Source organism: Hipposideros armiger, unplaced genomic scaffold (genome assembly GCF_001890085.2).
Source record: "Hipposideros armiger isolate ML-2016 unplaced genomic scaffold, ASM189008v1 scaffold_257, whole genome shotgun sequence".
NCBI lineage: Eukaryota > Metazoa > Chordata > Mammalia > Chiroptera > Hipposideridae > Hipposideros > Hipposideros armiger.
The window spans coordinates 1846024-1857451 of record NW_017731607.1 but is presented as its reverse complement, the minus strand read 5'-3'; positions in this window follow the sequence as shown (position 1 = coordinate 1857451).

Genomic DNA, 11428 nt, shown 5'->3' with positions numbered 1-11428 from the left:
AAAAAGAAAAGACCTAAAGCATGAAAAGAAAGTAAAGAAATAAACTAAAATCCACAAAGCTTTCAATACAAACAGTCACACACACACACACACACACACACACACACGCACGCACACACACACATTTAAAATGCACACTTTATTAAAGAGGACCTATTATGGTTGCAATATCACATTTTGTATCACAGAATCTATTCACTTCCCCTAGTAAGATTGTTATTACGAGGAGGCACTGAATATTAATTTTAGTAATACAAACCAATTATTTTCACCTTTATATAGAATAATTTTTCTTTCACATACAGCTATCTCCAATATGGCTCTGTCAAACAAATTACAGACAATTATAATGGCAATTGAGAATTGTATGGTGTACATTTTCACTAGCTTAAAACAAAATCTTTAAACAAAAGTGAGTTCAACTTTATTGACATAATTTCCAAAAGGACAAATTTTAGACAAAGTCAATAATAAATCGATATTCTTCAAATATATCTCATGATAGGAATGTTATGGAAGGCACAATACCTATTTTCTTAAATTGTTCAATCAGATCATAATATAAAAACAGTAAACTTGTTTTTATAAAAAGAGTTTACTAGTCTACAACATATTCTGTGGAAAGATGGAGAAAGGTATCATGAAAATAAAAAAGATAATGACTGGTCTGTTTGCTCAGATATTTTTTTTTTAGTTGGAAAAAACAAGAAACTCAATGCACAAAGGTTTAAACAACAACAACAAAAATTAAGGAAGAGGACAATTTATTGGCCCATATAACTGAACAATCAAGGAGTAGATTTATATTCACATAGAGCTTGATCTCAGACTCAAACATAACCGGAATCCTTTTCTTAGATTTGCTTCCTCTGGTTTGTTTAATTTTTAGTTGAAGCTTCATTACCTATAAACCTCAATACTCATATCACTGAGCTCAGAGGAGAAAAGTATGTGTTCCACTAACATCCTATTGAGATTTATTCTGACTGGACCAGCTTAGGTCACAAGCCCTATCTTCGAGTAGTATATTCTAAATGGCTTGAGCTAACTGAGTCTCATTTCTGAAGTTGAAGGATGGAGGAAGATCACCCCAATCAGGAATGTTGCCAGGAAAAAAGGAAGCATGGCTATTGGCCAGCAAGCTACACCTGTAACAGAGTATGACAAATCCCCAAATGCTGAACATTGCTGTTTCAGTATCAGATCATATGACAGCTTCCACTTTTCAAGCCAACTCTTTAAAATGAAAGGAATTCATTAACCTTGATTGAATTAGTTTTCTATTGCTGCATAACAAATCAACATAAACTTAGAGGCTTAAAATAACACCCATTCATTATCTTACAGTTCTGCAGGTCAGAAGTCTACACAAGCCTTGACTGGGTCCTTTACTAACAGGCTCACAAAGTTAAAATCAAGATTTTGTCTGGACTTCATTCTCATCCAGCGTTCAGCATCCACTTCCAAGCCCCCGTGGTTGTGGCAGAATTCAGTTTCTTGTGGTTGTAGAATTGAGGTCCTGGTTTACTTGCTGACTGTCAACTGGAGCCCACACTCAGCAAACAGAGGTGTCTCTCAGGTCCCTGCACCAAAGCCCCCTCCATCTCAAAACCACCAATGGAGAATCTCTCTCCAACTGAATCTCTCTCACATTTTGACTCTCTGATTTGTTTCTGATCTCCAAACATCTATTTAAAGGGCCAAGAAACTGTGATTAGATCAGGTCCATCCAGGTCTCCATATTTTAAGGTTAACTGTTTGGGATCTTAATTACATCTGTAAAATCCCTTCGCAGGGATTTAGTGTTTAGTGTTTGACTGAATAACTAGGTGAAGGTGTGTATACATCAGGGGCCAGAAATCTTGGGGGCCATCTTAGAGTTCTGCCTACCACACTAATATATTTTATCTTTGCTTTTAAGGGGAATAAAGTTAATAGTGGGCTGAAGGGGATGGTAAAGCCTTTTGTTTTCTTAACAGGTCCATTGGTTTTATGACAATACCACACACACACACACACACACACACACACACACACAATAGGAAGAGGAGGAGGAGGAGGAGGAGGAGGAGGAGGAAAGAAGGCGGAGGCAGCAAAGGCTGTGGCACAAGGGGAATAGTCTAAAATTTAAAATAGCATGAAAAACACAAATAGAAAAGTAGAACAAAGTACAAGCTGGGGTTTTTGGTTCTTTTGAAATTTTGCTTTTGTTTTGTTTTTGTCTTTAAGCAAGTCAAGTGACAAATCTGGAACCTTAAATGAAAATGTTTTTTAAGAGGAAGAGAAAGTTTATTTTTCAGGAAAAAAGAACTCAATTATAACTAAATTTAGAGCATAGGTCAAGCTCTTTCTATGCTTTCTTAGAAAATAAAGAAAGGAAGCCAAAGAAATCTTCCCTAAAAATCCAAATCAAATATTAGTTTATGGAAGTTCTAATTATCTTGGATAATTTCTGGTTAAAAGCATGTCTTGTTAAATGTCTTAGCTATACAATATATTTTTTTTTAAAGAGAGAGAGAGAACGAATGAGCTGAATGAACCATTTCTAGTCTCTTAAGAAAGGCTGTTCTTAAATTTCTTCTGGACTAGTGATGCAAAAGTGAAGCACTGCCCTCTAGAGGGACAAGAGCTTTCCAAAGCAGGCAACTTTCACCATGATGTAATGTTGCTATACTATACACATATTGTCCTACTAATTTCAGATTTATGTTCATTAGGGCATAGAAAAAAATAGAAGATTGCTTCACTGTAGGAAGTACTAAAAACGTTTTTTAATAAATTTAGGATTTTTCAAGAGTAAACACTTTAATTTTTGGTACATTAATTTAAAAACCTTCAAGTGATGAATTTGCACTGTACTTGTGCAACAACAGTTTGTCTCAGAAAATAGAAACCTTTCGGGCCAGTCGAGTGGCGCGTTGGTTAAGAGCTGGCTTGGGACGCCAGAGAGCCCCTATTCGGATCCCACATATGAGGGCCAGTGACACTGCCCTCTACAGCTAAGATTATGAACAATAGTTCAACCTGGAGCTGGGCTGCTGTGAGTCACTGGCAACAGCGTAGGCTGCAGCCCCTGCTGCAGTGGGTTGCCATGGGCTACTGCGTGTAGCCAGCAGCCAGCGTGAGCGGCCAGCAGCCACGGAGAGCAGCCGCAGTGCACAGCCGTCCAGAAGCCAGCAACTGATCTGCCTCGCCTGGGAAGAGTGCAATGATGGTGCCAACTTGGGCCAGTGAAGCAACGTCCTCCACAACTAGACTGAAGAACAAAAGGATAGCAACTTGTATGTTCCCCTTCCCCCAATTCCCCAATAAAAATCTTTAAAAAAAAAAAGAAAAGAAAATAGAAACCTTTCAATTTTTCTTAATATATGTAGATTTAAATCTACCAAGCTTCTCCCCAGTTACTACAGCAATAGAAGCATGTATACAATACATCTGATCTTATATTAAATTATAAAGAAAAGTGGGTAACAAAATTGAGCCATATAATTTTGCTACCATATTCAAACTTAGTGTTTAGTTTAAAAGCAAATAAAACCAAGTAAAAAACAGAGGAGAATTTAAAACTTCAATGTCTAGATGTGGCAATTCCTGTCAAGGATTTCCCCAGAGGATATATAACACAGCATAGGGAATATAGTCAATAATATTGTAATAACTATGTACAGTGTCAGATGCATAATAAACTTATTGGGGCTGACACTTTGTGAGGTATATAAATGTCTAATCACTATGTTGTTTTGTACACCTGAAACTAATAAAAAATAAAATTTAAAAAAAGTATAAACTAAAAAAAAATAAAGAATTTCCCCAGAAAAAAAGAATTTCTCATGCTCATGTATGTGGGGTATCCATACATATGCATGTAAAGGCACATCTTGCTCTCTATCTGGTCATGACAAGCTCTCAAGGAGTTTTCTTTGTCGTCCTGTTCCTCCCAGAGATGGTCTGTTATCTCTGGCAGTTGGACCATGCTGAACAGGCTGTGGGTCCAAGCTTAGAGAATCTTAAACCTTATTCTGTTAAGGGAGAAAAGCATGTGATTCCCTGTGTTTTGGAGCAGCTGTTTAAAGACAGGACTCCCCATCTTTCTCAGGCTAAATCTGGGAATAACTTCCACTCTCCTTTGGGGATGCCTCTTGCATCCATACTACTGGTTTGAATCGCTATAGAACCTACTGTCAAGGCCAGATGATGGATCCTTTCCATTGGAAAAACTCCTAAATTAGAAAGAAAGACTTTTTTTTTCTTAGAGTGCTCTTATATTGTTATAACAGCTAGTCAGTAAGATTATGGAAGGACAGAATTAGAACAAAAATCAAAGTCCACTCAGACCCCTTCTTATTTGCCTTCAGACATTAATAGATATTGTAAAAAATCAGGATATTGGAAGTGCAATTGTCCTGCACTTAAGAGGAAAGACAAAAGAAAAAGAATGGCAAAATCTTACTAAAAGACAACCTAAAAAATGTTATGTCCCAAGAACTTGGCTTAGTAACTGTCAGGCTGGAAACTCCAAAATATGGCCAGACAGAAACGTGGGCTAAACTCCATTTGTGGATAGGGTCCTAGCAAATTACTGCCATCCCTTAAGGAAATTATAATCTAAAATTACAATGGCTATTATGAGGAAGGTGTCTATTAGGGAAAAATGTGCCATGAGAAAATATATATTTCTAGAAATTATGATATGTGTTCATAAATGTATCAATCTAAAGAATACTGGTATAACAGACAGTCACTGTTGCTTACTTCTTTGTTTTCACTAAGGTTTTTAAAGGTTAAGAATTCTAATATGTGTAATTAAAGCTACAAAAATTAATATTAGGGAAAATAACTCTGTATATAAGAAACTCTGTATATGTGTATATAAGAAAAATAGGATATGTTTTGGTTTTTAAAAGGAGGGGGAGGGGGTGAGATATGGAGATATATTTTTGAGGGAAAGGAAATGAATTTTGTCCTAAAGTAAGGCTGGTTGTTTCAGAATGAAAAAGAGGAAAAACAGAACAAAAATCTAAATGTAGAAAGGAAATTTGTAGAACTTTTGTGGAAAAGGAATCTTGAGAAGGGGATTTTAATCAAGTAAGTGAATTAAAATATCAAAAGTAAAGTGATGCAAAATTAGAGTTTGGTTTTCTCTCTCTGCTAAAAGAACTATTGGTCTGCTTCTGATATTGTGAAAAAGTTTTCTGCCTAAAAAGCATAGATTGTCTGTGTTTTATCAAAATAATTTTCTGTGTTTTATGTTATCTTAATCAGGTCCTTGATTACTTAAGAAAACTGAATCTCCTCAAGAGTAAAAACTAAGTTTTGCTAACCATTTGTAAACGTCTGTATTTGTGTTTGAAATCTTCTATTGCCAGTAGGGTTAAATGGATAATTAAATATTGCTTCATAATTACTTATGATCCTATTTAGTCAAATGTCCAAATCTCTTGATGTATTTTGACAAACTTACCAAATTTTAAATTATAAATAGAGTTTTGACCTGGGAATAACTTTGGGGTATTCCAGAAGGGCCCTTGGAACACCTCAAAAGATTAGTTTTGTCTCCTTACAAAAGACAAATATTAAACTAAGTAGGCTTATTTCAGTGTGTTGAAATTACATAGGAAGCACTGTAAAATAAAAAATAACATGGAGCCTTCTTTATGTTGTATTTATATGAATATATGTTATAAATGTTCCAGAAATCTATGTGAAATTACTGGAAATCTGAGATGTCCTCACATAAGATGTGTCATCAAAACTGAGGACACACTAAAACAAGAGAACCTGAGTATCATACTGTAGCACATGTGGGTGAAGTCCATTCTGGTTTTGCAAAAATGACCCCTTATTGCCAGACTTTTGCCTTCCTGATGTTCTTATAAACATGGCAACAGTCTGTTCCTGAATCAGAGAAATTAAGATGGGTAAACAATGACTGTAAATGAACTGAATCGTCAGGGCTATGGGAAACTCAAGATGGCTGCTTGGTTCTTTACAGCTCCCTGGAATTTTTCCAGTTTTTTCATTCCTTCACCCACCATAGTACATTTAAGGTGGACTTCATTCAAATGCCACTTAGTAATGGACTATCAACATGTTCTTGTTGTATGTATTTTTTTTTAATGAGTTGAAGCTTTTCCACTTGGGGTATGTCTTCCAAAAATCTCCAGAAATTGAGATCCCCATTTAGCTGAGCAAACTATACAAGCCTTAATGGGCAGCCTTACAAACTTCTTGGAATCATCACTAACCCTATCACCCTCAATTATGAGGCAAGGTCGAGAGAATCGATGGGAAAACTGGATTGGAGCAGAATAAGTTTAATTACACAGAACTGAATGAACTGATGAAAGGGTTACAATTTAATTAGTTTTTATTTGAAATATTACTGATTTTTTAAATTTTTTGTTTTCCAGATATAAAGAATTTTTTTTTCTTTCTCTTAAACTACCTGTGACTTACAGCAATTTGATAAATTCCACTTTTATAAGCAGTACTAAAACATTTTTTTTTCCTCTCTACCAATCCTTCCAGACTTTGGAAACTCTTGGTATTTTTATTTTCATGGCACTATGTTTGTTTGCATAAGTTCAATAAGAATCTGTTCTCTTTATAACAGGACACAATTGGAAACTAGTTACATTACAAGGTTGTGGCTGGAATGTCATATTTGAGAGAGACATGCATAGGCTCAGATATGACTAGAAAGCTTTAAGGAATTAAGATTGATTTTGCAAGCCAATGAAAGCCCCTTGGAAAAACACCCTGGTACTTGCTTACATGGTTCACAATACTGGGAGATACAAAACAAGAAACTCAGGATACACTGGGGATATCAAGAAGAGAGGAATTAACCCTAAATCTATAAGTATTGCAGTTAAAGTCTCCTGTCAAGTATGTGGCCTGGCTTTTTCTGGCCTTGAGAGGCCTTTTTAAGTTAAATCTGAAGATTCCTTATGAAAAATTCCAGGAAAACAGATTTAAAAGAGCCTATGTGGTTAATTACTATTCTTATTGGGTTTATGCTAATAATGAGGCCAAGCTTATTGGAACTCAACTTAGTCTGCAAATAAATTAGTCTAAATTTGGCTATCTTTGATAAAAATGAGGGTCATTTTAGGGGAAAAATTGTTTCAGTAGAAACTATAATATATCTTTGTGGATATTAGATTCTAGTGCTGTTCATTGTCTTTTGATTTTTGTTTTTATTTTTAATTTTCTACCTATAAATGAAAATGGATCCTGAATTTAAGGTGGGTGGGTTTTTTTGTTTGTTTATTTGTGTGCTTTTTTAAAATATTTGGCTACAACCCACCAAACTAACATTTTCATTTCCCCATCCATTGATTTCGAATCACTGAGAACTAAAACGTCCCTTTTTTCTCAAGGCCATGCAAGCTAAAGTGGGACAACTTGATATAAACTTCAGAAAAATCACCACAGAGGCTCATCTATGGACAATCTCCATGCCCACTGCAGGAAGATCACCAGAGACATTCCAACTGCAGACCAGGGGAATCTATCAGACTGTAGCTGCCTGCCTCCACTCCATCTAAAGGTGATTTTCGACAGACATCTAGAAATCTTCTTGACTGCCTGACTTCAGAACTCAGAAACTGAGATTATAGTAACCATTGTTTTTCTTTTGTTTCCACAGATTGCTTGCATAATAGGCTTAACTTAGTAAATACCCGATTGCTTGCACAATAGGCTTAACTTTGGGAGCCCACCTGCATCACCGCCTCCTGAAATATGACACAACTGTCTAACTCAACTAAACTTTTCTCAAGACTGAGACTGGTTTAATGAAATATAGAACAATCTAATTCCTAGAATGTGAAACTTCCAGGGAAGTTTCAGAGGAGAGAACTGTGGGGGTCCAAAACCAGTCACCCTAAGATATGCCTCTGTATGCAGACTGGCAACTTTAGCCAGTCCTCTCACCCCACTCTTAACTACCAAGAATTTTAATTACAGAATTTGCCCATAAGACATTATCAGAAACAACTTCTTTTGACCTATGTATAGGGCAGGGCAAACGTCTATGGGTTGTCGGAAAAGTCATGACGCATTTTTGCAATAAAAAACAGAAAAAATACGTTGTGAGTTTTCCAACAATCGAGACTTACTAAGCGTCTGCTCTTTTTATCATCCTGCAATCTTTTGAAGCCCCCAAGGTACCTTTCCTTACCCTTACCTCAGGATGTTTATATACATAACCATGTTCCCTTTCTATCTCTGAACCTCTTATGCATGTGGGATCTCTGACACTCTCATGTATGTGGGGTTCCCATACGTATGTATGTATTGGGTTATTTTCTCTTGCTTAAAAAAAAAGGGAGAAAAAAAAAAAAGAAAAAAAATCCTCTTATTTCCAGAAGAATTTGCAGCATGCTCACATTTTCCCAGGAGTCAAAATCTAAAACCAAAGTAAGTCATTTAAACATCTAGGTCTTTGTTTTTAATATAATTAATCAGTTTTGGTGTTTTTGTTTCAAATTATTCTCCCCAGAACCACAAACAGGAAGAGTCATGGGTGCTGCCTCATCCATGTTTCCACACAGCGGCCTTTTTCTTGTCTTTCTGTTAGGATTCCACATAAACTCAAATGGTTCCAGGCGTTAGGAAGGAAGGCAGGAACAAGGGAAGGAGAGAGGAAGTAGAGAAGAAGGGAGGTAGAGAAGAAACAGCAGCTTGAGAATGCTGGGGTAGACATCTCTTTAAATTCCCTTCTTGGATTGTATAACTCTATTTCCTTTTGGTTTTTCTCTTTCTAGGGGTGGCAGCAGCATGGGTCTGGTTGCCTCAGTCTAGTTCCTAACATGAGATTATACACAGTGCAAACACAAGCCTGAAACAAAGGGATGAAAACAGGTAGGCCGTTATATGTTCTTAGCATAGATTCTACACTGTGGAATACTCTTGCAACAAAATACAAAATAGAAGAGCATTTTAAATGGGGATCTAAGCACATTATATGATGCAGAAGATTTCTTCACATGACATGGCATTTTTCTTCCTCAGCGCATACCTGCCAGCCATCTCACACTGGCTTTCACAATTAGACATGTCCTTCTTCCTCCCTGCCTCACTCCAAAGTGCCACAATATATTTACATAACTACAAATATGTCGCAAAATAGCAGGATGAGAGATTTCAATGAACTCTTAAGGGAAATTGCCAACAGAAGTTTCTGGTTTGCCTGTTTTTCCACAAGCAAAGGATTAAACTATTGTTTTGGACAGAATCTGGAAGCCACAGTCTTTTTTGCATCTTGAGATTCAACAATATTGTAAAATTCTCAGTCACTTGTTTTAAATGCAAAGATTCTTTAAGCAGGGCATGAGGAATTTTAGGACACAAATGGCTTGTACTCATTTAGTCATGGCATCCAAATTAGCCAGGCTTACCACACAATCCTGGTTTGTTTTCATCCCCTCTCCACAAGGCAGTTACCACATGTAGCAGCACCACCACAGAAGAAATGAAACTCTTCTTGAATAAGTCTCAGAACGTCTTGTCTACTTTTTTCTGACACTCTCAGGGGTTGCTTTACCACCATTAACTTGTGATCAGCAAGCATTTCTGAAGCCCTTCTACTCCCTGGCCCATCCAGTTGAGCCAAGTTCCATCACTGCTCCACCTCCAGCCTCTCCTATCCTCACCTCCAAAACCACCTGGAAGGCCCTAAATCCTTTCTTCTGCCGACATAGTCACCTCATCTTTGTCTACTGCTAACTAAGTTGCCTTCATATGATAGAATTTAAAAACAACTTTCTCACTTAAGAAAATATCTGATAGCTAAGCAGAAATACATTTAGAATCGACATAGAATTAAGGAAAAATAAGATCTTACCCCAGGGGCCAGCCGAGTGGCTCAGTTGGTTAAGAACTTGCTCAAGAGCATGAGCTCTGAGCAACAGGGTCACCTGTTTGATTCAGCTGTGCCTGAGCTGAGCTGCCACTGAACAGCCAACAGGTGGCAGGATGGCTCAGCTGGTGAAAGCACATGCTCCTAACAAGGTTGCCTGTTCAAGATGGTGGGCTATGCCCGCCCGCAACTAAAGACTGAACTCGGCACCTTGAGCTGAGCTGCCTCCCAGGTGGCTCAGGGGATAGAACGTGCACTCTTAACAACAAGGCTGCTGGTTCGACTCCCACATGGGATGGTGGCTACGCCCACCCACAACTAATTGAACACAGCAACTTGAGCAGAACGGCGTGACTAGACTTGGAGCTGAGCTTGCTGCACTCTCCACAACTAAGATTAAAGAACAACAACCTGGCTGTTCCCATTCCCCAATTCCCCAATGCTGTTCCCCTCCTCCAATTCCTCAACGCTGTTCCTCTCCCCCAATTTCCCAATAAAATCTTTAAAAAAAAAATCTTACCCCAGAAACTTCTACACACACACACACACACACACACACACACACACACACACACACACAAATTCAGAGCAGAGATGTTTAAAACCCAGCTCTCAATCCAACCCAGCTCTCAATCTAAATCCTATCCATGATTTTCTTTCATACAAGCTTGGAAGATGTAATAATGTTACAAATATATTTGATAAGTCATTTCCATAATGTAACCATGCCTTTTAAAGGTCCCCCTAACTATGATCCAATCCTATATGTGTGTCTGATTGCATGACAGGTGAAACAATGTGCAGAATGGATACTGATGTTCCCAAAATGCTCAAAGCTTCCTGGAAAGATAAGCCTGGTAGCCACTGTTGAGAACCAAAGGTTCCAAAATTAAATATTATTCTTGCACCATTATGATAATAATCACATCTGTGTATTTACTATGTGCCACACACTATAAAAGCACTTTCTAATAAATTAACCAATCTTAAGAGTATGGTCATTATTGGCAGTTTACAGATGAAGAAAAAAGGCACGAACAGGTTAAATGATTCACCAGCTAATGAGTGGCAGCGCCGAGATTTATACCCAGGCAGTCTGCTTATAGGCCCAACTACCCTGAAATGCCTCCAAAAAAGTCTAGTGAGGAAATGTGGTGTGCCTAGACTCTCAGAATATGGCAGAGATATACCCCTCCTAATTTTTCAGTTATGATGAAAGACTAAAAGAACCTATCTATGCCCAGATGTCTATCAAAGGTACACTTCACATTCCTTCCCATCTGTATCCACCCAAAAGATGTAAAAAACATTCAGAAAAGGAAGAACAACTCTGAGATAAGTGCCACTTGATTAAAGCTCGGGTAATATATTATTTTTATGCAACAGTTAAAACTGTGATTTACCTGTTTTGTACGGTGTCAGATAGTCACATGTCTTGCTAGGGAGACTGCATCATGGATGGAGTAAAGGTTTGCGCACTGCACTGTACACCTGAAGCTGATATTGTATAATATTGTATGTCAACTATAATTGAATATATATATATATATATATATATATATA